The sequence below is a fragment of the Diadema antillarum genome, unplaced genomic scaffold, assembly GCF_040938485.1.
Source record: "Diadema antillarum isolate AM-2024a unplaced genomic scaffold, OU_Dant_1.0 seq00000674_RagTag, whole genome shotgun sequence".
Lineage (NCBI taxonomy): Eukaryota > Metazoa > Echinodermata > Echinoidea > Diadematoida > Diadematidae > Diadema > Diadema antillarum.
Window position 1 is genome coordinate 1,736,655 of NW_027271580.1, and position 26,812 is coordinate 1,763,466.

The window sequence follows — 26,812 nt, forward strand, 5'->3', positions numbered from 1 at the left end:
AACGCTCGCAGCTGAAACTTCACGAAGTTTGTCACGTGACCAGTCCACCACCTGTTTCAGGGCGGCGCCTCCGAAGCGCGCGCTCATTGGTATGTACGAGTGCGCATTGTTACGTCACAATCCTTAGCTGTAGGACTGCGAGGTGTGGCTTTCTTCTCTGTTGCTCATGCGTGCTCATGCGCACAAGTGACCCAATCTTTGAGAACTAAAGGAGCACTGAAACTCTTAGAAACTTCTTGAAGAGTTCTCGAAATAAAACTTCGCGGTGTTTTGTCAGTAGCTATTGACAAATTTCTTCGTGGAAATGAGGTTGACATGTTCAGCCATGTATGAGTGAATGAACATTACAGACAAAACGATCATTTTCAAAAGTCAAAAGGGGGTGGACAACAATATTTATAGAAAATGTAAAGAAAATAAAGAACATTTTTTTCACTTTTCCACCATCATGAAAGAGCACTTGACTTCTCTCTTTCAGAAAGCAGGATGGAATAATATTACCCTGAGCATACGTCAGTAACAAGTCAATGGAATGTGTACTTCTCATGAAAATGAAATTTTGTGGATTACTCATTATGTTTTCTTTATATTGTTGTCCAATATATAGACGTAATGAACTGTAGTAGTCTTCTTTTCCAGCGATGACGATACCGAAAAAATTTTTTCCTAAATCTTTCAATTAATTTGTTCTACTAATGTTGCTGCTTTCACTATGCCAATATTTATAATTGAGTTTTGGTTTCTTTGAAATATGAAGCAAGAGATGCCAACCGTATGCCTATTGTCAAGATTGCATGAAATCATTTGCCTTATATACTGTCGACTTGTTCATTTTAGCACTAAACGTGTAACTCGCTTCACAGACTCCAAATGGCTTTTGTGACATTTGAAAAATGATCATCTTGTGTTCAATGTGTGCTCACTCATGCATGACACAACAAATCATTCTCATTTTCACATTGAAGGTAGTCAATAAAAGTAAAAAACACCCACGCCAAATTTTATTTTTTATACTGATTAAATTTTTCGTTAGAAAAAAAAAAAATGTCATCTTGATTGGGGGAGCTATACTTATTTTGTTAGACATAATAAAAGTATGATTATATCCTTATAAAAATCTTTGCCTCTTGAAGCACACCTCTCAAAATTCTGGTTGATGATTCATTTCTGAAGACATGACAATCTCAATGCTAGGATTAATAGACTTTGGGCCCACGCTGGGAGGACGAGTCGCGGTAAAAGGTTTGCACGCTTGGTTGATAACAAAACGGTGCTTGGTTCGAATCTTAATTCGACAACTTTCCCTTCTTTTTTTTTTGGGGGGGGGGGGAGCAGTGGGTTAATGTTAATTTGGTTGTATACAGCAATTATACTATCTTAATGCTGCTTTATGAGGATAAATCTCCAAGCATGTAGTTTTGCTGTTTATCCCGCTAAAATCCCATCTCATACGCTTGTTTGTTTGTTTTTCATGTTTGTTTGTGTTTGGGGTACGTTACCGAGTTTCTCTTCAAATGTTGTGTTCATTTTGTTCGTTGTAAAGGGGAATATAATATTCCTGCAGACAACTTCCTTGATCTTTTCTGATATGCAATCTCTTTATCTGCCTTGTATAAGGGAAATCGTTCTTACGTCAGCATATTTCGCATGATATGTGCTCGCCGCGGGACAACAATCATACTTAAGATTTCAGCTTCTTTATCAACTTCTTGGTTGCATACAGAATCATTTGTTTCTTGGCGACAAAACTATAACATTGCCCTCAAGAGTGAGATTATACAAAATGGTGTTTCGTTGTGCACTGGCAGCAGAAACCAAACGTCATCTGACGCACCCGGGTGAAGTTCTCCATACACTATACAGCCAACAGTAACGGGAAGTGATCTGCGCTAAGTGCCTGTAACGTGCCAGTTCTAGTCAATGCTGCCCTTCGTCAGCTCTTGTTGTTGGTGCTGATAAGTATCCGTTTGTTTCCACTATCCGTTTCCCCTGGAATACACTGCCGCGTGTGTAGCCTGCCTTCAGGCCTGTATAGCTGTCATATTATTCGTGCCACAAAAAAGCAACCAAAAACCTAAAGAGCAATGTGGATTGAGTGAAAGCAGCAACATTAGAAGAACACATCAGAGAAAAGTTTGAGGAAAATCGGACAATCTATGCAAAAGTTATTAATTTTTAAAGTTTTGGTGTTGTAATGACTGGATAAGGAGACTACTGGAGTTCATGACGTCATGTGTGGACAACAATATAAAGAAAATATAAAGAGAATTTCACAAAAATTCATTTTTCATGAAAATTACACATTCCATCAACTTGATACTGACATTATGTTAAGGGTATAGTAATTAGTCCGCCTGCTTTCTGAAAGTGGTTGGTGAAATGCTCTTTCACGTTAGAAAATACGCTAGAAAAGTGAAAGCATGTTGAGTTTTCTTTATATTTTCTTTACATTGTTTTTCACACATGATGTCATAAACTGAAATAGTCTCCTTATCCAGTTGTTCCAACACCAAAACTTTTACAGTTCTTAACTTTTGCATCGATTGTCCGATTTTCCTCAAACTTTCACTGATGTGTTCCACCATGGAGCTGTACCTCCATGGTTCTACTAATGTTGCTGCTTTCACTCTATCCACATTTCTCTTTGGGTTTCGGTTTCCTTTAATATCCAGTAGTCAAAGTCCAGCAAATTAATATTTCGGCTTAGGAAGAGGCTTCTCCCTTTAAAATACAACTGCTTTAAAATAAAACTGCAGTTTGAAGGACTGAACAATAATCATCTTGAGTTGGTGGGTGGATGCAACGACAAAACAAGTTATTAGAGGAACTATGGCTGTGAGTTGTTCCAACTACCTCTGAAATAGCAAATACTAGTAGTTCGTTGCAGAGTGGCCTGGAAGTTAGGCTAGTGCACCTGGGCAGCAGGATGGGCCCTGGATGGTGGATGGTGTCATCTTAATTAATTCACATTCCGCGACTTCCTGAACAAGCCGTGATTCACGGGATCTTGCTACGTTTACACCGACGGGAGTGTTCTCACTGTCAACGCGTGGGTAAGTTTTGCTTCTCTCTCTCCCTCTCCCCCTTCTCCTCCTCCTCCTCGTTCTCCTCCTCCTCCTCTCCCTCTCCATCTCTCTATCCCTCCCTCTCTGTCCGACTCGATAATGTGCAAATGCTGAAGGCAAACGTATAATTTACAAGTTAAAAAATCCCTCAACGTTGTATTTCAAAAATGGTGACACAAACGCAGTATACAAAATACTGGAGAAAATGCCAACGATTTGTGAAAGTTTCCATCGCGTGTGAATGACAGCTTTCGTCCTGTTATAGGCCTTTCTTCATTATACCGCTTAACAGAGGGCCCTTGACCCTCATTTATTTACACTGATAATTTAACACTCAGGACCCTATTTTGATACAAGTTAATGACGGTATTGCATGGCGTAATGTGGGTTTACTTTGTCGTCGTCGTCGTCGTTGTTGTTGCATTATTATTATTGTTCTTGTTAATTTGCTGATATTTTTTGGAGTGCCGGGAATGTGTAATGACAATATCATTGTCATGAAAAAAGAAGAAGATTAAATCCCCTCTCTTAATGATATCTAAAATGATGGCTACAGACATCAGAAAATTCTAGTGTAACTCGTTATTCTTGCTATAGTTTACTTGAACAATTATCTTCCCGATCACCAGTATCATTATCATAATCAACAATTCGCAGCAGCTGATAGTATAGCGTATTTGTCGTCGTCGTAGTAGATGTATATGCCACTATATAAATAATAATATGTTATTGTTATGATTACTGTTTTATTCTTTAGCATTACAGCGTCAACGTTATTACCCATTATGTTGCTATTATAATAACTTTATTTGCATCATTGTTATTGTTGATATCATGATTGAGTTTGTGCTATAGCTCTTTTAAAGTCAGAATAGTATGCTGATAACAATTTGTTGTTACTCATGCTGTTTGTCCGTCTCAATTATACTTTATATTTTTAAGCATAATATCGCGGTATACCTCTGGGGACACTATATACCGGGGTGATTCTAAAGTAGACATGAATGTTGTGTATAATGCCGATAACAGCTTTGCTGCATTTTGAACAGCTTAAGACACAAACAAGATGCACTGTGCGACTTATAAAGTATGTTTGATAAAGAGGCGAGAACTAAATGTGCAAGAATATATGAAAATTACATTGGTAATGCGAACGCCCTATTAGCTGATAATGATCGTCAACCTCTGTGTTCCGAGTATTCATCAAAATGATCTCAAAAGTGTGGGCCTATACACAATCAGTGTTTATTTCTTGTTACTTTCAGGATTAAAAACAGAACAAAACACGACAACTCAGTATATATTGATTTGGTGATCCGATCTGACTGTAACACAATACCTTGATACACACATTATCATTCTTTCTTATAGATTTGTTTTGATGTTAGAACGTATCTGCCACATAAAATGTCGGCGCACTTTACAAAATAAAAACCCAATCCACGTATATGCAACAGACTCTTCCGCGATACAAAGTCACGATATAACCAAGAAAAAATCACAATGATATCTTTGGTTTATTTTCTATGTTTTCTTATGAACATCGATGAGCATCGATGACTAAACCCATGCTTACATGGCGATGTTGGGTTTTTTTTTCTGTTAAAGGTGACATTGAGAAACTAGGACGCTGTTAGTTTAACAATTTTCCATCACGACAATTTCGCACCTATAGTTTATTATGACAAGAGTTAGAAGACTTAATAGAGCTTAATCGGCAGCTCAAACTTGGTTGTCGAACAGAATAGAACATCCCGATGTCAGAACGTTGGCAAACTCATTGAGATCACGAGAAAAATAAAATCCCGCTTGTCTTTTGGGGGGCATCTGAATTCATTGGTCAAAAGCTATGAGTTTCATAACATTATATCTTCATTATTCAGTAAACCTCCACGAATATGCCTTTGATGCACACGCACCTAACAAAAGAAATAAGTGTCCGTTGCTGGAGTAAAGCATCGTTAGATGGTTATGTGCGTCACACACACACACACACAAAAAAAAATACAGAAATTACTAAACTATAAATTTGTATGAGTGTTTTTAACGAGGGAAACTTTGATTCTCAATTTGTTATTATGTATCAGTATAGTCCTTCCAACTGTGCACACGGGCGCCTAGCGAGTTCGTTCGACAACGAGGATGGCGGGAGTTCGGCGGCAGCTGACCCGCAAGCGAGTCATTCAGCGCCGCTCTGCTGGCAGAACACTTCTCTCCTCTCTGAGGCTTCTTCAGAATGTTGTTGTTTTGCAGTCTTCTCTACTGATCTTTAGGGCATGCAAAGTGTTGTGTCTACTGTTAAATGACTAAGATATCCAGCCACTAATGTCAAAGGGAATTATCACAATCTACAGAATAAAAAAAAAACAGTTAGTATAGCACTGTGTGTTGTCATGTACAATCGAAGCCATAAAAAAACACACCAGCGTTTTGATAGGCATAATTATTGTAACTTTGCAATAATCTACTGCGACCTGCATGCAAAGAGCTATGATATTAAAATACTACACATAGTCATTACAGCTGAAAAATAAAATCCTCGGGGAAAAAAAAGTAAGACAACAAACATAATCAACTTATAACAAGATATTTGATACCATCTTCTTTTTAGACACTGAATGACCCATCTTAAGTTTAAATAAAAAGAACAATTATGTTTATATCAATATAATTTACTAGCATCATGTTGTGGGCAGTATCAGTTTACTTACTGATGTTGATAGTTGACACTTTTGTTTCATTCATATCATTTATTATGTCATTCTCCTCACATCGTTTTTAGTCACTTGCCTGTAACCGGTGCTGACAATAACATACAAATCAGTGTAGGGCCAACGATTATGAGAGAGAAATAAGACCAATTTTGTCTGGGACTTTGAGAAGAGGTCTAAACCAACTCTTGGTGAGTCAGGACAGGAGTACAAGTTAGCCATGAAGTCAAATGAGCTCTTTTTTCTGTCTTCTTCGTTTAAAGGGCGGGAGCATCTTGGCACGTCCTCCCTCTGACTGCGCACAGTTGCCGCGGCTAGACCCCTGCAGCGAGACATGCAAGCTGCGCTGCTTTATATAGCAAGCACTGCTTGGCACTTTTAAACTCGACTTCCAAACTCAACGAATTTTTACCGGAAAACCTGGTTATGACGATGTCTTCACATTCCACGAGGAGTACTGTATTGTCTTAGAATCTACTTCGTTCCTCAGTGGCGTCAGGAGTTTGGAGTGGACTTAAATTTTGCGTCTTTCGACTGGACATGCTGACAAAGTGTATAAAAAAACTATAGGAGAACTAAGTCTTATACTTAGTGAGTCAATCGTAGTCAATCGTGTAGTAAGACTAGTGGAGACGCCAGTCCAATACAAAGAGAAGCGACAGACAGATAAGAAGTTATCTTCACCCTCGTCGGTCTCTGCAGACATATACTGAATTATGTACGTCTTGCTTCGTGTGCCAAAGTCGAGTGATTTTCACTCGGGCGCATCAACGGCATATCCCTCGGCTGTCCCTCCTGTGTTGACAGGCACGAAGTTAATCAAACAGATTAAAGTGTTCATTTTTGGAGTAGAACATTAATCAGATTAGCAGTGTAACGAAATCAAGGTTATCGAGATTTTATTCCTGGTTACGCCTAAGTTTTGTCCTTGAATAGTCAAATTCATCACTGTAGATTGCCAGCGCCGCTATTTATTTTGACGACTATATTAAAAACCTGTAACCATAGGGCCTAATGCGTGACTTTAAATCTATGCTGAACTTTATCACTACCAATATACTAGATACCCAATGATTATGCCAACATGCATAATTTCGGGTAGCAATCAAATATTTGCTGCGCACCTCAAGGGGTTCCCATGAGCAACCTATACAGATAGGAAAGTTTTGGTATAGATCGCTGTAACACACTCATTAGCCTATACTGCAGTTCATTATAGTTGCTGCAATGAGAGACGCGCACAATCTGCTGGCTACTCAAAAGGCATAGGAAGAAAAAAAAAACGTAGTTTAGAATAGATAAGGCTAGATAATTAGATAGATAGATAGATAGATAGATAGATAGATAAATAGATAGATAGATAAATAAATAGATAGATAAATAAATAGATAGATATTGGTTTATTTCATAGATAGATAGATATTGGTTTATTTTATCAAAAGGAAAATACATAGCAGCCCAGAGGCTGAATTGCGTGTTCTTGATGTTAATATACAAACGAAACAAAACAGTACAATACAATAATCATTTACATTAAACAGATGCAAAAAGTGGGCCTTATTACATGTACATAATTTTTACTACAAATACTATTCTCTTTCAAAATCTGCACTTGTAGTAGTAGGACAGTGAAACAACCATCCCGTTTTGATGGGTAAATATACTGTATTGAAATTTAATGTGTTATACTTTACTGTCGCTATTCAATATTCATGCATGTTATATTCACAAGTTTGTGATATCGTTATCTTTGTACCTCGTATTTGTACCTCATATTTGTACCGATATTTAATACGCCGAAGGGGGGTCGATAGAGTCAATTAAAATCTACAAATCTACATTAAAGAAAGCATAAGAAATTGATTACTGTAGATGTACGATCCCATGCACAAGCAAGGTTCCCTCTCGGCAAGAAAATGCAACGTTGTTACTTGTTACAATATAGCACGAAAAGGCTAACACCCATCTCAGCCAAAACCAATATGGAAATGATGACGCATTCAGTTGATTTTCTCCAAATCGTGATAGCGCCCTCTACATAGTTAACCTCCATCCTTCCCACCCCTCCCCTTGAAGCGCTCGCACCCCAAATTGATAGCCTCTATAGCAATCCAGTGATGACGAGTAGACCTACTAATACTATACTTTCTGTTACATGCTCCTTCTACCTCAAGATGTGTATTTTGTACATGTATGTAACACCGCTGTAGTTTTGGTAAGATATGGAGAGATTTATTTGTTTGCTATTTTATCTCTACGTTCTTTTTCTACCATTATACATTGCATTCTTCTTCTGTATAGAAGAAAAAAGAAGAATACAGTGTATGTGTAGGCCCCTATATAATGTATTGTGTTGATAGTGAAGAAATTGCAACTGATTGACTGAGAAGAAATGTCTTGATGTTTTATCATTGTATGAAGCATTTTGGTTTAAATAAAAAAAAATGAACACTCGTATATATGCACGATGCAGTGCAAGAGTCACTGATATCTTAGAGTAAATTTTGATTTTTTGCAACCCACTGAAAGTGAACTTACAAAATGTCTTCATGGATTACAGGAGATTACAGTCTTTACACCCATGGTCGACAGAAGCTTCATGCTGTTTTGTCACAGTAAATTGTGTGGTGGTTGGTGATTTATACAAACGGAATCGTCTTAATTCCAACACGTGACTTATGTTAATCAAATCGTCAACAGCGATGAGCAAATTTTTGACATTATGTTCAACAACAGGCATTTTCTGTAGAGCGCAGAATTGCTGATGAGCGGAATTAAAATTCATCGACAAAGATTACGGTTTGGTCGAGGTCCAAAATTTTGTTGACACCTTAGGACCTATAACAATATGTGGCATGCTGTCACTTGTTGACTAGAGTTGCTAGTTTCCAGAATATAAATTCCTTATCAATGAATTACTATGTATTTGATATAGTAGAAATAAGTGAGCCGTGTGTGAGAACCAAAAGTCAACACAGTGGAATACGGCGAAAGCGAACAGACAAGTTGACCTGTCAACATGCCCTCTGACCCTAACCCGCTCTCCTGTCTGTTTTCTCTGGTTGTCTCGACTGTCTGTCTGTTTTGTCTGTGAGTGTCTGTGTGTTTGTCTTTCTCATTCTCTCTCTATTGGACAGTGGCAGGATCGCGTTTTTTTTTTTTTTTGTCAGAATAAGATTTACGATTTTAGGAGATCACTGCTTTACTATCGGTTTTCTGCTGCATAGTAACACAAAAAGATAATACCTACGTAGCCGCATGAAAATCATTTGTACACGTTATGGTGGTGATGAACATAGATCGAGTTGTTTGTTCAGCCCGCCAAATGCGATGCACAAAAGAACTGGGGAAGATGATGCGCGAGTGCTGTGTCGAGGAACGGATCTATTTTGTTTACTTTGTATGATAACAATATCCCAAGTTTTGTGGAGTTTCGGGGAACGGGGTAGGGCGCAATATGAAACCGTGGCGGTGGAGGCTGTATTCGAACTCGCGAGCAGATAATACTGTCAGCAACTGGAAGCAAAGTGAAAGCAGTGAAAGTGCAGTCAGCTTACTCATATCAGAAAAAGGTATACAGGAAATCGTAGAATGCGTATTTGTTTTGCCGCAGACATGATATTTCACTAGGGCAGTTCTTGTCTAGTTTTATTTTAGCGCGAATGTCCGGTCCCTGTGTTGCGGTGCAACAATAACAGCCCCGCATAAGAGTGGACGCGTCTGAAACGATGAGATCATCGATTTCTCGTTGGCCATTGTTTGCATTGGAGGTTGGGAGAATTTAGAATGAAACAGCAACAAGTGAATCACCTGAGATTTGTGTTGCGGTTTGATTCTTACAGTTTATACGCAACTTCATCACTCTACATTCAAAAGTGGTAAAAATTCAACCAGATCCGGTTATTCTTCATGAAGTACGTGTTGGTGTTTCTCTTACCTCTTCTTAAAACGACCTGAGACTGGACTGAGAGAGCTTCTCAAGATAGTCGTGCCTAGCACGTTGCAATGCTTGTTAAAAGGATTCGTTCATTTTGCGTAAATTCAATTAACGTCGACAGTCAGGCTCCACCTGGCCCCGTTTTATCAAAGGATGAAATTGATTTTAAATTTCCTTACCACACAGGCTGCTATAGACGTACAGTTGAAATCAACTATATAATCGATTTTAACTCTTCATAAAACAGGGTCTGTAGGTATACTTGCATTAATTTTGAATATATCAAGGACCTCTATTCAGATCGATACAGTCTTATTATCATCAAGAGATTGAGTTGAATGAGAAGAATCCCATCAAATCATTATAATAATAATAATAATAAAAACAACTTTAAGGATTTTATTCCCACTTAATTCTTCCATTAGCACCAAAGTAACGATGGATATCATAATTACAGATGTTTCGCATAAAAAAAAAAAGAATCCGAAATTTGTTTTTCCCTTGCTGAGGCTATTGCCAGTTGACCATACTTCTCCCCGGCTAAAAAGGTTGTACCAAATGCACACGTACACACACACACACAATTAAGGTCTTTGCTCATCCTATTCTTTTTTAATGTAAGAAAAAAAAAACAGACTAGAATCGGAGGTTTCCCTCATAATTCCATCGATCGATTCTCGCTTGAAATCACGGGTTTCATCCTTTATCACAGTTTCCATTCTTTTACCCATTTGACACACTCTCTTTCATTCTCTCTCTCTCTCTCTCTCTCTCTCTATTTGTATGTTTCGAAGACCCAGACATTTTAGAAGACAAAGACCGCAAAAAAGGATTACCCGTTCGATAAGAAAAACACCAGAGTGATAATAGGACACTCTCTTTAGATCAAAGTGACTTTACAAAAGGGATACGAGAGCGAGGGAGTGAGCGCTGCGCAGGTGCGGCTGATTTGCGAATCAAATTCTCCCTCCCGTGTCTGGTCCGCGTGGCCCCACCCCCTGCAGCGCTGGTCTCTCTCGACTAGCAGCTACAGCGCGCTCATACCATTCTTCATTCCTCACATACTTTCGGAACGTCTGCTGGAACGTGAAAAATCTTCACTGAAAAGCATCTTTTCAGCCAGAATTCCGTCCATTACCGTCAAGTTCCCGTGCCTTGGACTCAAACGCCTTTGCCAATAAGGTCAGTTTATTCTATTTCCAAATTTTTGACAATTAAAACATGGTTTTGGTGGACGATGTCTTTCCGAAATTCCTGCATCTTTGACATTTTTGCCATTTTTCCGACAGCTAGGACTTCCGGACGAGTCTCGAAGTTCATTTTGTTTTGGTCGACTCCTAAATTGATTTACTTCAAGCTGAGACACCTGAAATTCATGTTACAGGCTAAGTTAGTATATTTTGCTCCGTATTCCAGTGTTTGTTTGAGATGTTCTGAGATGAACGCCACAATTCAGAGGCGATACTGGTCCGCTGTGCCTCCAATCCGCAGGTAAAGTATGTGCGCTTCTGTGCATAATCTAGCGTTGGTCCGAACGGCCGTGTATTGTGGACACGAGCTGGCTTATTGTATACCGCGGCATACTTCGCAATCCTGCGCAGCTCTGCCCGGACGACAATAGAAAACATGCCAGCTATTTGGTAGTCTTCGAGGCAGCAGGAGCAGCGACTTGTGCCATGCTGGAGCTGACACGACCGCTGTCTCCGAGCCGAGGACTGCAGTAGTGCTTGGGAGCAGGGAGAGTTGAGGGTTTCTTCCATATATGGTGCCCGATGCATCTCGCAGAGAAATGCGCGGCAGACTCGGGCCTCGAGCCTCGAGCCGTGCTGCTGGCGAGCCGATAGGCGCAGATTTTCGTTGTGTTGTGCGAGACGACAGCAGCAAGAACATCTCATTCCGCCTGCCTATCGCTCAGCGAACATTCACCTGCAGTTTACACATAGGCAGAGCGCATACACTACATACAGTACCCCCATACCTGTCTTCCTTCCTATCAGTATCACTCAGACCTGAAGCTAGCCGCGATGTCATGAAAGTAAACACCTGAATACGTAAACTGTGGTGAATACTCTACTGTCCATCGTTTGTATTAAATACATGTACTTTCGAGTCAGAAACCCGGATCCCTCATGTGTTCATACTCAACTGTAGGTAGCCAGTCGGGCCTATCATAAAACGTGTAATTGTTGATTCCTTTCACATTTCATGTCATGTGTGAAAACTACGAGAACTGCTGATGTACTACGCCGGGTACCTTGTATAACATTCGTCTTAATGATATGAGCGACATAATTTTGTTTGTAGAAAAGTAGAATCGGATTTCAAGGAAAATGTCGTTTGGGAAAGTGTTTGAAGACGGAGATCTACTACTCGATCACCAAATCATGTCATCCATCTTAGTTTTCTTTTTATTTCCCTCCAACTCATATAAGGCTGTTGTTGCCAGACTGAGAAATATATCAGGCCCTCTTAACAGTTCTGGGAAAGGAAAGAATGATAGGGTGAGAGCTCTGCATGTACCCCCACTACGGACTACTGAGTCCTAGGGTACAAAATGAGATGGAACCTAACTCTGTGTCTCACTATAAATTACCCCAGATATACTGTACAGTGCAAGATACGAATCACTAATATTTCAGTGTTGTATGCTAGTATAAACGCTGCCGGTACCCAGTAGAGTTGTTGCGTCATGTCTAGGTGAAGCAGAATTTAATCGTTCGTGTTATAGCTGTATATTTTAGAATTCTAGCTGCTAATGACACTTTAAGCTATTTTTATATGTTTTATTGTATAATAAAGGAAAAAAATGGAAGCCTTGCTGCCTACTGCCAATGCCATTCACAGAACGAAGGAGGTACATGTATGTGATATCTGTACCTCCTTGCTAGAACAAATCCTTCCAAATACTGCAGTTTTACCCACGTGACAATGGTTTATGTTGATGGTTTTATCCAGGTAGGTTGACTCTAGCTGAAAGTGATCTTCTTAACATCATTCATAATTCAAATTAACGAACCGACAATATTAGGAAAACACATTTTGAAGAGAAAAGTTAGAATTTTCAAATATTCAAACATTTAACATATGAAGCAAATGCTGGCTGTCGCATAAGATCACACCCTCCCCAGAGTTGGGGGGGGGGGGGGGGAGAGCAGAAAAATGAGAAAAATAAAGAAAAAAAAGAAGAAAAGAAAAACTTTCCTCTTTTCCTGTCAGAGCTATTGCCCCATACATTCTAGCTAGCTGAGGAATGGTGCTGAAGCTTTGCCCACGGTAGCTGCCGCAAGCCACGGTGCGTGGCAAGCTCGCTGTATGTGTAAACAACCGTTGCGTATTGTTAGGGCAGGGGAGCCCTGTGATAAGCCAGCACCATGCCTTTGTTACATGCTGCCATTTCTCTCTCTTTCTCTCCCACTCTCTATCTCTCTGTCTCCTTGTCTATAGTCACTCCACTAACGGTTGGTTGGACTGGGGCTTTTTTGTTTGTCAAGTCTCTAAACCTGTTATTCATATTTGTTTAATCCCAGATTTGTTTGGCTTTTTTTGAGGGGGGTGGGGAGTTGGTGGTGACTAGAAATGAGACTACTTTCCAACTGATAAACTCACCGATTCATGTACATTGTTCCTGAAAAAAAACAAACAAACAACAACAACAACCCAGCAATTAAAAGCCACTATTTCTTATTTTCACTTTTTTCCGAACTATCTTTTATTTTTTATTTATTTTTATTTATTTTTTATTTATTTATTTATTTTTATTTTTTTTTGGGGGGGGGGGGGGGGGTTGGGCTTTTCCGCACTTATACCTTGAACTGGTAACAATTTGTGAAGTTGTAAAATACAACTCATGATTCAAGGTTTCGTATGTCCCCAGAAATGCCATGCTGTCCACAAGATGGAAGACATGGCAGTGTTTAATGTATAGATTTGAAGTGATGAGTCTACATTGTATGATTTCCTACAGCAGTGCAAACAGAAATATTACATGGAAACTCAACATTTGTTCCAAGGGTTATCATACCAACTGAACTACACGGTACCTAGTTTTAAGTGCCAAGAGACAGAAAATGACAATAGGCAGACATTTTCATTTTCCCTGTCTGGGGTCATGTAAATCTGTTACAAACCTATTACACCAGGCATCAGGAAGAAGTTGATGGGGCTGAATTTAAACAGACCTATTAGCCTGTTTAGACACTGATTAGATGAATGTTTGATGGTAGGGAGTGCTAAAGGGGTGATGGAAAAAACTCAGTAACAATACGATTTACTGTAAAACACAATATATTCGCGGCATGAAAATTTTGCGAATTGGAGCCGACGGCCTTTCTCGCAGCATGAAATTTTCGCGACTTACCATTGGCATCCAATGCATATTGTGTAGGCAAGAACTTTCGCATGCATTTTAATTTCGCGAATGTTGCCGCTCTCGAAATTCGCAAAATTAAAATGCACACGAACATTCCTCATTTTACAGTATGTGACATGTTTGTCGGCATGCATTGAATTGATACTGGGCATTCTGTACAGAAGACAAAAGAGTCTGAAGCTTCTTACTTGTACATTGTAATTCTTGCAATTATTATGCTGCACCACAAGAAGCCCATGATTGAACACGTGACTGAAGAGTACAGGCAACTCTCATTATAAGGAAGTCCTCTAGCTGGACCGGCAGTTAATTGTTACATGAGAATTTTGTTATAGCTGAACAATAAAGTATGTAAAGATATAATAGATGATAATTTTGGAACCCGAATTTTTATTTCATTGTAGCAAGAGTTTCATTAAAACTATGTTCCGCAGTGCGTTGTAATGAGAATGCACTGTATAATACTATGTATGATGTAATAAAAAAGGCTTCAGTTAGAGCATTATTGAGATTATTTAGTGAAAGAGATTTGTGTTCAGTCAGTTGATTGTTGAACTGTATTGTTTATTTTTTGCATCATGTTCTGTTGTCATTTTTGTCATTTCATCCAATATATTACTTAAATATCACTAAAAATACAACTTTCCAAGTAATTTTGTGTTCATTGTATTTGAACATTCAAGGCAATTACCAGCTTAATAGCACAAATAAAGTTGTCATGACATTTGCAGTTGCAGTGAGCATAGGTCCATGAAAGTTGGCTTTGATAGGGCTGACGTACATGTACAGTACATGTACTTGTAGGTCTACAGACATCAATCCCAAACTTTGATGGAAAAAGAAAAAAAAAAACACCTGAAGACTTTGTTCTTTGAAAGCTTCTGATTTTGTGGGACCATTTTCTTGTAGTAAAATTGTTATTCATGGGAAGGAGTAATTTTCGATTGACTTACGCATGTAGATGTATATAACTTTCCTTTATCTATTTATTTATTTATTTATTTTTTTTGTAATCCATTCCTTTATTCTTTTTAGTAATCCTTTCCTTTGTATTGTGAATATGAGGTGTCATTCTTAATGATAATAATGTAGAATAAGTGGGGGTATATTGCCATATTTTCAGTGTAAGGAATCTTGTAGAACTACATATGTAATTTTGAGCCGAGGAATATCAGCTTTCATATCAAATTTCTGTACATAACAAATACATATGTGTGATTGTTTATTTGCATATATACTCTGTTCATATGCTAGCAGACACTACGTGTAGTCACCTATTCTAAAAAGAGAGAAAGGCAAGAAAAGATTCTGATGGTATGATCAAGGTCTGTGCCCCATGAAATACAAAATGTATCTTTCCCTTGGATGATCTGCCTACCAGCAGCACGGTATAACATGTCACCCACATAGACCAGAGTGTGGCGTTGTTTTCTTCAGGAGTGTTGAAACAAAATATGGTAAAAATCTGTGCTCCCTACTACGAGTGGACGAAAGCATAAATGCCATGTCACAACTGCAGCATTTTCAGGAATATCGTGTATTCAGATATAGTATTCGCTCCTAACCAGCACATATGGGTAGCCAAAGATGATGGTATGAAAATTGTTCCCAACGGTAACTCTTATAGCTCTTATGACACTTATGGATTTTATTTTAGTGTCGATAAATGTGAGTAAAGCACACTTGGAGAGTTTTTTTTTGTCTCTTTATTCAATGGAAAATGGCCTAAATGTAAAATGTCATGGCTGCATGCAAATTCTCTCAGATTCTGTTAACGTGTTCTTTAATCTTTTCTAAAAGTTGCCATTAAGTTTACAAAGTATGGCAGAAGTTACTGATATGAACATGAATATGTTGTAAAATTGCAATTGGCATCTTATCTTTGGTTGCTAAAATTCACATACTGCATTTATGTCATGTGTTACATTTTTAAGAACTTGTTCAGGGATTTTAAAAATGTTTTGCCATACAATGGAGTGGCATCTATTATCATGTGGAGTTTGTTATCAACTCAAAACCATGTGTTTTGATGACTGAGGTGAAGAAGCAAATATAACTTCACAAAGTTATGAGGTGTATTTTTGCAAGTTTTTCCGTGAATTTGGGAAAGTGGTTTGCTGGTTTGACACTCCCTGATTTTTGCTGCGATGAAGGTTATGAATAGAAAATATGTATTGAAGTTATGAAGTCACTAAACTGAATTGAGGGGAATTCCATGTGAGTTAGTCTGATAAGAAAGTGTAAAATTTGACATAAAGTCACAACTTTACGTAATTGTTGTATTGTATGACAAATCTGGAGGGGATGACATCAATTTATTCTTTGCATTTCATATTGACTGTTCAAGAACTGTTTCATGAAAATTAGGGAAACTTCACAATTTCATAACTTCCTTAATTTTCATCTGATTTTGATCAAACTTTCATTATTGTGCTGGTAAGATTTCAAATACTCTTTCCGTTTAGACTAACTATTATTTTTAGTGGATTTACCCTTTTAAGATAACTTCCTTAACTACTGTCTTGATATACAGAGGTAATTGGAATTCTTCCCATGATGGCTCAATCAAATAATTGGTCATTTTTGCATTAATTGCTGAGAACTCATTTGTACTGATAGTGAACACAACAAGCTGCATGTGTACTCCTACCCCAGAAAACTTCTTTAAGTGATTGTATACATCACCCTGTGACCTGAAAACTACATCGATACTCACTCTGTCAGAAGCCAGTCAATTGTTTGTGGTCTGGTAAGGGAGGAAAAGGACTAGGGAAAACAGAAACTAAGAGCAGCAAAAAAACAAGCAGAGATATTGTCAAAGAGAGAAAGATAATAATGACTTCTGTGCTGTGTCGACTATGAGTCATCGCAAATTGCCAGTGCTTCACCTGGTCCGGACTTTGCTCTTGCCTGTTGACTGTTGAAAAATGCATGCAAACTCCAAAGTACAAAAGGTCTACATCTCAATGTTCTGTAGTCACAAGTATAGTCTGCTGTCTGTAGTCTTGGCAACCAGTCCTACAGTGTAGTTTGACACTAATCTGCAGAACCTTTAGTATTAAAGTTTTTGAGAACATATATTTGTCTGTTTGTGTGATGGATATAAATTTACAAGATGCACACTGGTAGTGTAAAATAAAAGTTTTACAACTTTTGTTTCAAAAGAAATTTACAAGAAAAATTCTGATGGGTACATGAAGAAGAAATCGCTATTTTTGATTAAGATTGTGCTAAGAGCGATACAGTCCCATTCTTGACTTCAAAAATGTCATAGACTTCTTAGTATTCTTGTAAAACTTGGTGTCATTTTGATAATTTTTACTTCATAAAGTATATCAGAGAAGCATTTCTTTTACCACTTCAAATCATGCAAAAACACGGTATGTGCACTGTAGTCATTGCCTATCACAATGAGTCTTGACCCTTGGATGCATTTCTACATCCTGCATTATAATACTCTGAGGCATGTGGATTGACACAGCTAATGTCAGGACTCAGGAAACAAAATGAATGTTGGGCACATACACATGACTTACATATAACATGTATAACCACATCTAATCACATCATGTACAGTTACATGTAGGCCCTTATACCCTCCCACCACAATGTTTCTTTGACAGGCACAATAGCCATGGTCACACTGGCAAAACTTAAAGAAGTTCAACTTTTGAGAACACTTTGTAAAGTTAGCTCGTTCATTCACACAGAGTCCTCTAACTTCTTGATGTTTCAGTTCTCGATAAGTTTTTGAAGTGTGCAACAAAGAAGAGAGTGTGCACCATCTGACAGCTGACTGAAAAATGCAGTAGGTACTCCGGATTGGTCATGAGACAAACTTCGTAAAATTTCACCCGCGTGTATTGAGACTGCACAGACTTTGACAAGATTTGCCAGGGGCTCCTGGAAATTTATCTCATTTTAGTGGGACAATTCGCAAGAAATTTTGTGAAAAGTTTTGTTGAAATTTCCAGTCCCATTCGCCAAACTTTTAACTTCAAGATTTGAGTAGTTTGGCCAGTGTGACCGCGAATTATGTAATTCTGTACAACTATATGGGAATAAGTGTACATTGTATGTCTGTACACAAAAATGGGCAGTGTTTCTTTGAATCATTTGAATTGTTAATTTTTACCTTCTCTACATCTGAGTTGTGCATGACAAGGACCACTTTCACATCTGATGTTTTGCCAGGGCTATGACCTCTCTTAGCACAAAGTGTACTTTGGCAGGGTTATCGTTTCACACCTGATATTACAGAAGTTTGGCTAGCACCACAATATCTCTGGGCTTGGCTGACCATGCTTTCAAGTGAGGGTTAGCACCACTGTTGTAATTAAACGTTAAGCTATCAGGTGCGATACTTAAAAAGACAGGCAAACTTGCATGCTTTCTGTTATTCATTATCTGGACATTGTTTACAACTCTACCTCCATTAGTTCAAGATTCAAGTCACATATGTTTTTGCACAATGGTTTTTAAGCACATTACATTGTAGTCCATATAATGCAGATTAGTACACTTGATCCTGCAACAATGAAGTTACTGCATCTTTTGGGGAATTAGTGGAATCTTCACCCTTTAAAGGGAAATTCCAAAGTTAGTCTCGATTTTGATCAAAATCAGATAAAAACTCTCTGGAAGTTATGATATTGTAAGTTTTTTACTCATTTTGCAAGTCAGTTCTTGAACAGGTAATGTGCAAATGAGTGAGCTGATGTCATCACCTCAATTTTCCATTGATCATATAAAAAAAGACTGACAAAAATTCAATTTTTCTTTTGCAAAAGTGTAAATCATAGTGTTAAATTCGCTGCTGCATGGTATTAACATCAAATTAATGATCAGTCAGATTGGGATTTGGTACTGGGGCATGTTCTGCATTCGATAGAAATATTGGATTATAACATTTCAAGATTTTTGACGAAGTGAATGGCAAGTTGTGAGGCAGTAATGGCACTCCTATCAGAATAAGGGTGCATTTGTCTGAAAATTTTCTGAGGTAGAATCACAATCCTATGTAACTATGTTTGGAAACCCCATTCAAAGGGCGATATGAAATGCGTTTGAGACTAAGATCCCCTCTCTGTGAGTAGATAAACACAATACAGTTGAACCTCTATTATCCGGCCTCCCTTTATCCGGATCTCTCTATTATCCGGACGCAATCTCGCCGTGATTTTTTTAAAAATAATTACGGGAAGAAAGGGGGATTCCCAACTCCTTGAGAACTCCTACCCAAACACACATGAATTACATATTACTTCCAATATGATTAACATACATTGCATCAAATTTCCTTCCAAATTGCTTACCTTCAGACATTTCAACATCCCGAAACATCCCCAAATGTAACAATGAAAAGGTTGCAGTATACACATTACTACATGTGGTACTACAATGGGCTACATCAGTACATGTGTATGTATATGTACATGTATAAAGCATTGAGTCTCCCGTATCCGGCCAAATCCCTTATCCGGATGAGCCCCGGTTTCGACTTGTCCGGATACGAGAGGTTCAACTGTACCATTTTGAAACGCATAATTTATATCTTTGAGCTTTCATAGTCAACTTCCAGTATACATGCTGTCTACAAAAAAGGGCACGCCTCAGTTGACTTCCACTCTCCGAGTCGAACAGAGTTCCGCGAGTTGAATCGCGTATTATACGATGTTTAGATAAATGCGGAACCCCGAGAATCGTGTTTCAAACCATGTTCATAAATTTTAAAATGTAATTCTCTCTCTCTAGTTAGAGATACTGTAAATGCAGCATAACTTTTAACTGAACCGGAATTCCCATTGATAAAAAACTTAATCACTTGAAAAAGTCTGTGTAGATGCATGCGGTAATATGAGAAAAGGAGCACATCCATAAAATTCTAAGTGGAATTGGACAGCCGGTGGAGTTGCAGAATGTACAAAACTGTACTGTGCATTGTGGCATCCTCTGATGGGCCTTTCAATATAACTCTCCTAGTCAACATGAATTTGACCTCTAATCCTGAAATGCTCTGAACATCAGAGTTAATATAAGATTTCCACAAAAATAAGATCTTTCATGAATTTTGCATATCATTTAAGGTTTTTACCTTGTAGAAGATTTGTTGAAATATTACACTGTATGTCATTGCAAGAGAATATAGACCAACCAAAAATGATTGATATCATATCAGCAGAGTGGTATATAAGGCAGTACATCATGGGTGAAGGTTAATACAACATCTGTCAATCGCTAGCAAAGTTATAACCACTGGAATGTTAGTCTGTCATTTGAGATGTCATTATGTGGTCATTTTGGCATAACCATCATGGTCATGTGTCATCAGAAGCCTTTGTGGAGAAATTCTTATTTGTTTTGTGCATGAAGATGCCAAAAACAAAAAACAACCAACTTTTGTTCTTCGTTCAAGTGCACACTGGATGGCATTAAGAACTACAATGCATAAAAGTGTACCAAAGCTATGAGATGTTTTAGAAAGTGTTCTTTGTTGGCCAGTATAAAGCATTCCTGCTGCTGAAAGTTGCAGAAACAACCTCGTTTCCAGGTTTCATAATTCAGCGATGCATTATGGAGACCTTGTTCTGAAAATTTTGTCCCCTGCATGCAGGTTTCACGACAGGTCAGCCTTGACCATGGGAGCCTGCAATGCTGTTCTTGGTCACCTTAAAAAGTAGCCTTTCGTTTTACCATATTATTAGTACAGAATCTTCACAGTCAATACAATCTTGAGTTGTCGACTATGAAAATAAATGACAAGAGAAGATCTCTTTAATGTTTTGTGACCTCAAACCATGACATGTGATCCCTCTTTTTGGTGCCACTCCTTACAATCCAAGTGAGTGTCACATTTTGAACCGGTGTGCAAGGCAAAATGCTGAATTTTCATGATATGAGCACATCAATAGTGCATACACTTGTAGTTTGAAGGCAGCGATTCCTGGTTTCACTCGTGGTTCAGCTCCTAAAACTACAGCTGTGAGTGGGTGCATCGTAAACGGTGAAGTGTCATCTTTCTGTGTGCTGTCCTGTACTGGGACTTACGGCACCTGTGACTGATACTGCCCAGTGAAGTAGTTTTCGTCACCTTCCTCTTTCTTGCGCTTCACAAAAGAAGCCAATCCCCTTTGAATAGCCATTTGTTCAAAGAGACCGAGTTTCCTTGAAGTAACAGCAGACAAGGAACTACCTTATACCCCTCTAACTTCTTGGTTGTTGCACATGTGTTCCTGTCTGTCTGTCTGTAATGGAAAAGCATTTCAGCTACAGTTGTATCTGGACCCTCTGTCTAGAGAGTGGAAAAGTGTTTCAGCTATCTAGACCCTCCCAAATCAGGGTTAAGTCCATTCCATTAGTTACTTTTGTACATGTATCTGCATCGTAATTTTGCGTAGCCAGAATCATCCTCTCTATCGTAGGTGGCTGTGTGTGTTGGTTGCAATGAAATTCAGGTCAACATTCATTGTATGTACACACACGCACATTGTACGCATAAATGAAGAATAGCCGGTGAGGTTAGGTAATCGCTGAGTAAATAAAAGATTATGTCTGCAACCACATGTAATTGGTGGAAACGAGCCTTTCTTTCGTGGATGCTTTTGAGCTCGACTGGCAACCTCAGATCCTTTGTATCTCTCCCCGCCAGGTCTCTCCCCCGTACTGCACAACAGGGGGGAAGTTCAGTTTGTTAGCTCCAGGGAAACTTTTTTTGCCATTGGACCAACTAGTGCTGTACAAGTCTCCCGGGCGTTGGGGGAAAAGGAACTCTGTCTTGGCTTTGTTTGAATTTGGGGAGACTCTTCTGACAACATCCTGGGCCCTAATCAAATTTGTAGCTGAATTATGAAGGCCACTTCAGCAGAATTGATTGTTTCCCGTTTGCCCCGATTCTTCCGATTTTCCTCCGCGCTGTGACAACTGCTGATTTTCCACAGTGTATAATGCATCGGGAGAGAAGGGGTTAGAAGAGAAATAAGTTGTGTTGTCATTCATCTGAAATAGTACCATTACAATATTTTTAAACATTACTAGGCTATCAAACCCAATGTAAAAACAAACAAGAGAACTGCAGAGACAAAATATTTTTATGACACTGTCTTTTCATAAAATATGCCAGTTTCTATACATGTGCTGTGTGTATTGTATGCACATTGTAGGTTGCACCACCACAAAAAATTTGAACAATGTATATTAAAGACACAGTCTGAGCATCACCAGCATCATGCAGTGCCCTAGAACTAAATCTGGGAGACTGCATTCTCTTCTTCAAGGTGGGTGAAAGGTGTATTTTCCTGGGAGGTGGCATCAGAAATGTCACTGTCCATTATGTTTGAGTTTTGGAGCTGTGCTTAACAGTTGGTGACAAGTCCATATATTTCGTATTGTCTCCTCTTCATGCAACATGATAGTGCCTAATTTCCATGAGGGACAGTGCACATGGAGGTGTTTAGACACATGTAGCCATATATGGGAATTCACCCAGATTGCGGGAGTTTTAGGGAGGAAAACTGATACCTGAACTCTAGCGTCTTCTCCTGCAGTAGTCGTCACCCCAGCTTCAAACTATGGAAGATCAAAAAAGGCTTTGCTGTACGTAGGAAAATGCCAAAGGCAGAGATTTGTGTAATATTTTGACCTAAAGAAGTAATTGATGCTGTGTTTGAGCAAAGTATCCATAATTTGTACTAACTACATGTTTCAAAGTACGATGTATGTCCAATGTGGTTTAATAGATGCTGTGGTGGCAGACTTTATATACAAAAATTCATGACATTACTTGTTGGTAAAGCTGTTCACTTCAGGCAAGTCAGCTTTTTATATCTTAAAACGTAGAGAACCTTAGAGAATTCTCATCAGCATAAATATAAACAAGTAAAGTTCAGTGAACTGACCTTTGCAAGAACTTGTTCACGTGAAAAGCTTCCTCTTTTACAGGAGACAGACTGAATTTGCTGGATATGAGGTGAATTGGAGAAGAAAAGCAGCATTTATAGAAGAAAAATGGAAATGGCAGATTTAGTTTGGCTTTGAAGAAGGGAGTTTTCTGCACATGATTCAAAAGGCAGGTGGAAAATGAAAAGATGATGCCGAAAGTTTTTTTTTTTCTTAAATTTTGGAAAGGCTCATTTCAGATACATGTGTAGGGCGAGTGATAGAAATTGTGTCAATCATTCAGGCTCTAATGGTTACCTGGGCACTGTTTCATGAAAGTTGTCGGCCCTGACAAGTTGTCAGTCTTTGATAATCACCATATTTCAGTGACCAGAGCTTCTCAGCTGATCAAAACAAAAGGATTTTACTGAAATTGCCAGAGACTAACAACTTTCACGAAACAGTACCTTGAAGTGAAGAAATCTATTTGTGTGTGTACTGTGTTGAGATGTGAATTGAGACTTATGTGGCTTTTAAATTAATGAATCAACATCTCCCAAATAGAGCTGGGTTGATTGTGTATTGTCATGATATCATATGGGGGGTGGGGGGTAGACTGATTATCTTAATTCACTCTAGTTTTGTTCAAGCCTTCATAACAAAAGTTCCTGACAGTGGCAACCAGAAAGCTTACATGTACAGTGTAGCTGCTCATAGCAACATCTACATTGAATATGCTTACAAACTTTAATTCCAAGTATTGAATGTACAGGTGGGTGAAATAGAATTTTTTAAAAAAAAATACTAAGTCATCTAAGGGAAAGTGTCCATTAATTATAGTACATCAAATTTTTGAATTAGCAGCACCTGCCAAACAAAGGGCTTAAATGAGTGCCCTTTCCTCTGACTGACGTATCATGTGTTTTCCACACCAAAGGTTGGTTTCAAGAGAAAGTCGAAAGTCATGTTCAGAAATTTGAGTGAAGTCTTCAGTTAAGCAAAGTTTGGCTGAAAATATGATTAAACCAAAATGTAAGGGCTCTTACTCTTACTCGTTTGAAAAAATGAAGAAAAAGGAAGTGTTGCGTAGTAATACACTTTCAAATGGACCTTCTGCTGCAGCTCCAAGGTGTAATACTGTAAGTGGCTAGTTTCTAACAAGTATTCTTTATAATGTCACCAGTCCTTGGGTCAACCAGAGACGTGCTTGACACCCTCCCTTGTTGATGCCTTGAAAACCAAATTTAGCATCCCCTGGCTTCTATCATACCCTTGTGTACAGGTGCTCAGCTACGTTTTTTTTTTTTTTTTTTTTTTTGGTATTCATGATAAATGTTGACGGAAGGCATATAAAAGCTTGCAGGTTATACACCAGAACAACAGATTTGCATCTTTGTGATGTGACAAAGACAGCCTTGGTTCACCATTCAGATAAGTGCGAATCTCCAGCTTGTCGAGCACAAGGCTGCTTTCAGTGACTTCATTAAGTGATATGCAATATTCAGCAGCTAGACTATGTGTAGATTCAGTTGTCTAGAGGCTTTATGGATCAAAGAGTATCAGACACATAGTGCAGCCAGCATTTCATCTGCATCACCATTCAACAATATTCATCAGCACTGGATCTGAATGCATGTGGTTTCTAGTCATTGTGCAGAGATTTTTAGAGAGAAAAATCATACACATTTTGCAGCCAACATGCATTTAAAGATTTATCAAAATTCAACATCAGAGAGTTGATCAGCTGTAGTTTTTTGTAATTGGTCAGAGACTGTTTGGAAAAATGAGACACGCAGTGCAGCACGTATCTCATCTGCATCAATATTCATCGGCACTTGACTCGAGTGTCAGTAGATTTAGTCATTGTTCTGTGAGTGTAGGGTAAAAACAAAGTCAGACAGTATACAACTTGTATGTGTTCATTCCTGTTGTGCCTTGCAAATGTATTATTTGACAATGAATACTGTGCCATGTTATTTCAACATGTTTGTTCTCCCTTCCTTTGGGTACATGCCCTCAGTAGTGCAGATGGAAATTCTGCATCTTCACCATAATGTGGTGACTCAGCTTTCCTAGAATTTGTGCTGTAATACTATAGCTATCTCACCTGGGATATGGCTGCTTTAAAGGAATGGTATAGTTTTCGGTTGAGATGCGGGATTGAGAAATACCAAATTATGAAAATACCAAAGAGCATACAATTTAAGAGGAATTCAAACAAAGTTTCTTTGATGAAAATCAATTTTGGAATGGTCGAGATATCCAAAAAGCAAAGTAAAAACAAAGTCGTCCTATGAATAAAAGATAGGACCCCGTTGGTTTTGGATATCTCAGCCAATTCAAAACCAATTTTCATCAAATAAACTTTGAATTCCTTTTAGAATTGTATGCTCTTTCATATTTCGTAAGAGGTTTTTCATAATCTCACCAAAAAAAGTTGGAAGCCTGAAGCCCCATCTCAACATATCCTTTAAATATTGTCCACTTATACCACCTTCCCCATCATGGTAGTGGTTCGACTACCATGTAAAATGTCTGCTGTTTTGTATCATAAGACTTTGTTAGCTCTTTTATCATAGCAAATATAAACAGATACCTGGTAATCAGGCATCACTAAACAGCACCACACCTGATCTGTAAATGACTTGTAAAAACCCTCCTTTATTGCCTGTTCATGTAAGATCAAGACATTACAAAAGGTACTACAGTATAATCTTCCACTTGCTCGGATGGGCAAGGTTCCCATACTTTTGATGACCAGTGCCCATTAGTTTTACTGACCAGTCCAGTGACTTTCAGTTGCCCTTGGCACTTTGGCATGGTGGGTTTTTAGCATCTTGCTTATGACAGGGATATTCTGAAAGTGTTGCACATCACAAAATGCCACAAGTCCACAACATCAATTCAAATGCATGATGGCAGTAGAAAAAAGAATAAAAAGGGAGAATAAAACAAACCCCAGTAAAAACAACTGCAAATTGTGTACTCATACCATTTGTTTGTTTGTTTGTTTGTTTTTTGTTTATGGGGAGGGTATGTACAGTGTATGACAGTGTGTTAGGATGTTGTGACCAAATATATTCCATATTCACCCTCCATAATCTTCTTTTTTTTTGTGGTCTTTTCATATTACTAGTAATGCAAGGGTTTCGTGTACATGCATTGTACAAACACAGTGTATTACTGTGTATTCAGATCATCACACATTCAGTAAATTGCAAAATTCTGACTTGAATGCAGATGGTCATTTAAGACTAGGTTCGTGATATATTCAGATGTTTTGCACACCTCTCAAGCTTGTCAGGGGCTTGCCCTCAGGCCTGCCTCACCCAGCAACAACCATTGAAAGTGAAATAAATTCCAATCTTGGAAGTATAAAGTTGTATCCACAGTTCAGAAGCAGGTGAAATCAATCTGATCTCTCATTACTGAGCACTAAAAATGGAAACGGCAATATTTATAGAGAACATCGTATTGTAATGTATACAGCAACAGTGAGCCACATTGTACGTACGGTAGACCATGAAACACACCGTGTTTCACTAGTGTATTTAAAGTCTTGAATGTTTCTAACATTAGAATGCATTAAGAGCTCATAAGCATTGATGAGCATGCCATCACAGGAATTTATTTTTGTCTTTGCGTGCTGTTGCTAGGCCAGCTACATGTGCGTGTGGTTGCTCTGGGGAGCCCTGTTTGAGTGAGTATGCACGAAGACTGAAAACATTCATGAACACCTTTCCAGCTAGTGATTTATCAAAGCTTGGTTGTATTTCATAATCAGAGGCAATATCTAAAACGTGCAAACACACTTTTGCTTTACAGAAGCTGTGAATCCATAGCTCCTCCCCCCTTT

General features: G+C 38.5%; 1 protein-coding gene across 8 annotated transcripts in view; it reads left to right on the forward strand.

Moving 5' to 3' along the window:
- Positions 1-10,761: 10,761 nt before the first annotated feature.
- The window catches only part of LOC139736901 (transcriptional enhancer factor TEF-1-like), a 75,109-nt gene continuing 59,058 nt past the window's right edge, over positions 10,762-26,812 (forward strand). For 7 of the 8 annotated variants that reach the window (XM_071647568.1, XM_071647571.1, XM_071647572.1 and 4 more), the window contains exon 1: positions 10,762-10,895. The gene's annotated coding sequence lies outside the window, so the exon portion shown is untranslated. Of the gene's footprint in view, positions 10,896-10,932; positions 11,205-26,812 lie in introns of those variants that run through there. The other variant, XM_071647570.1, reaches the window with a different exon arrangement.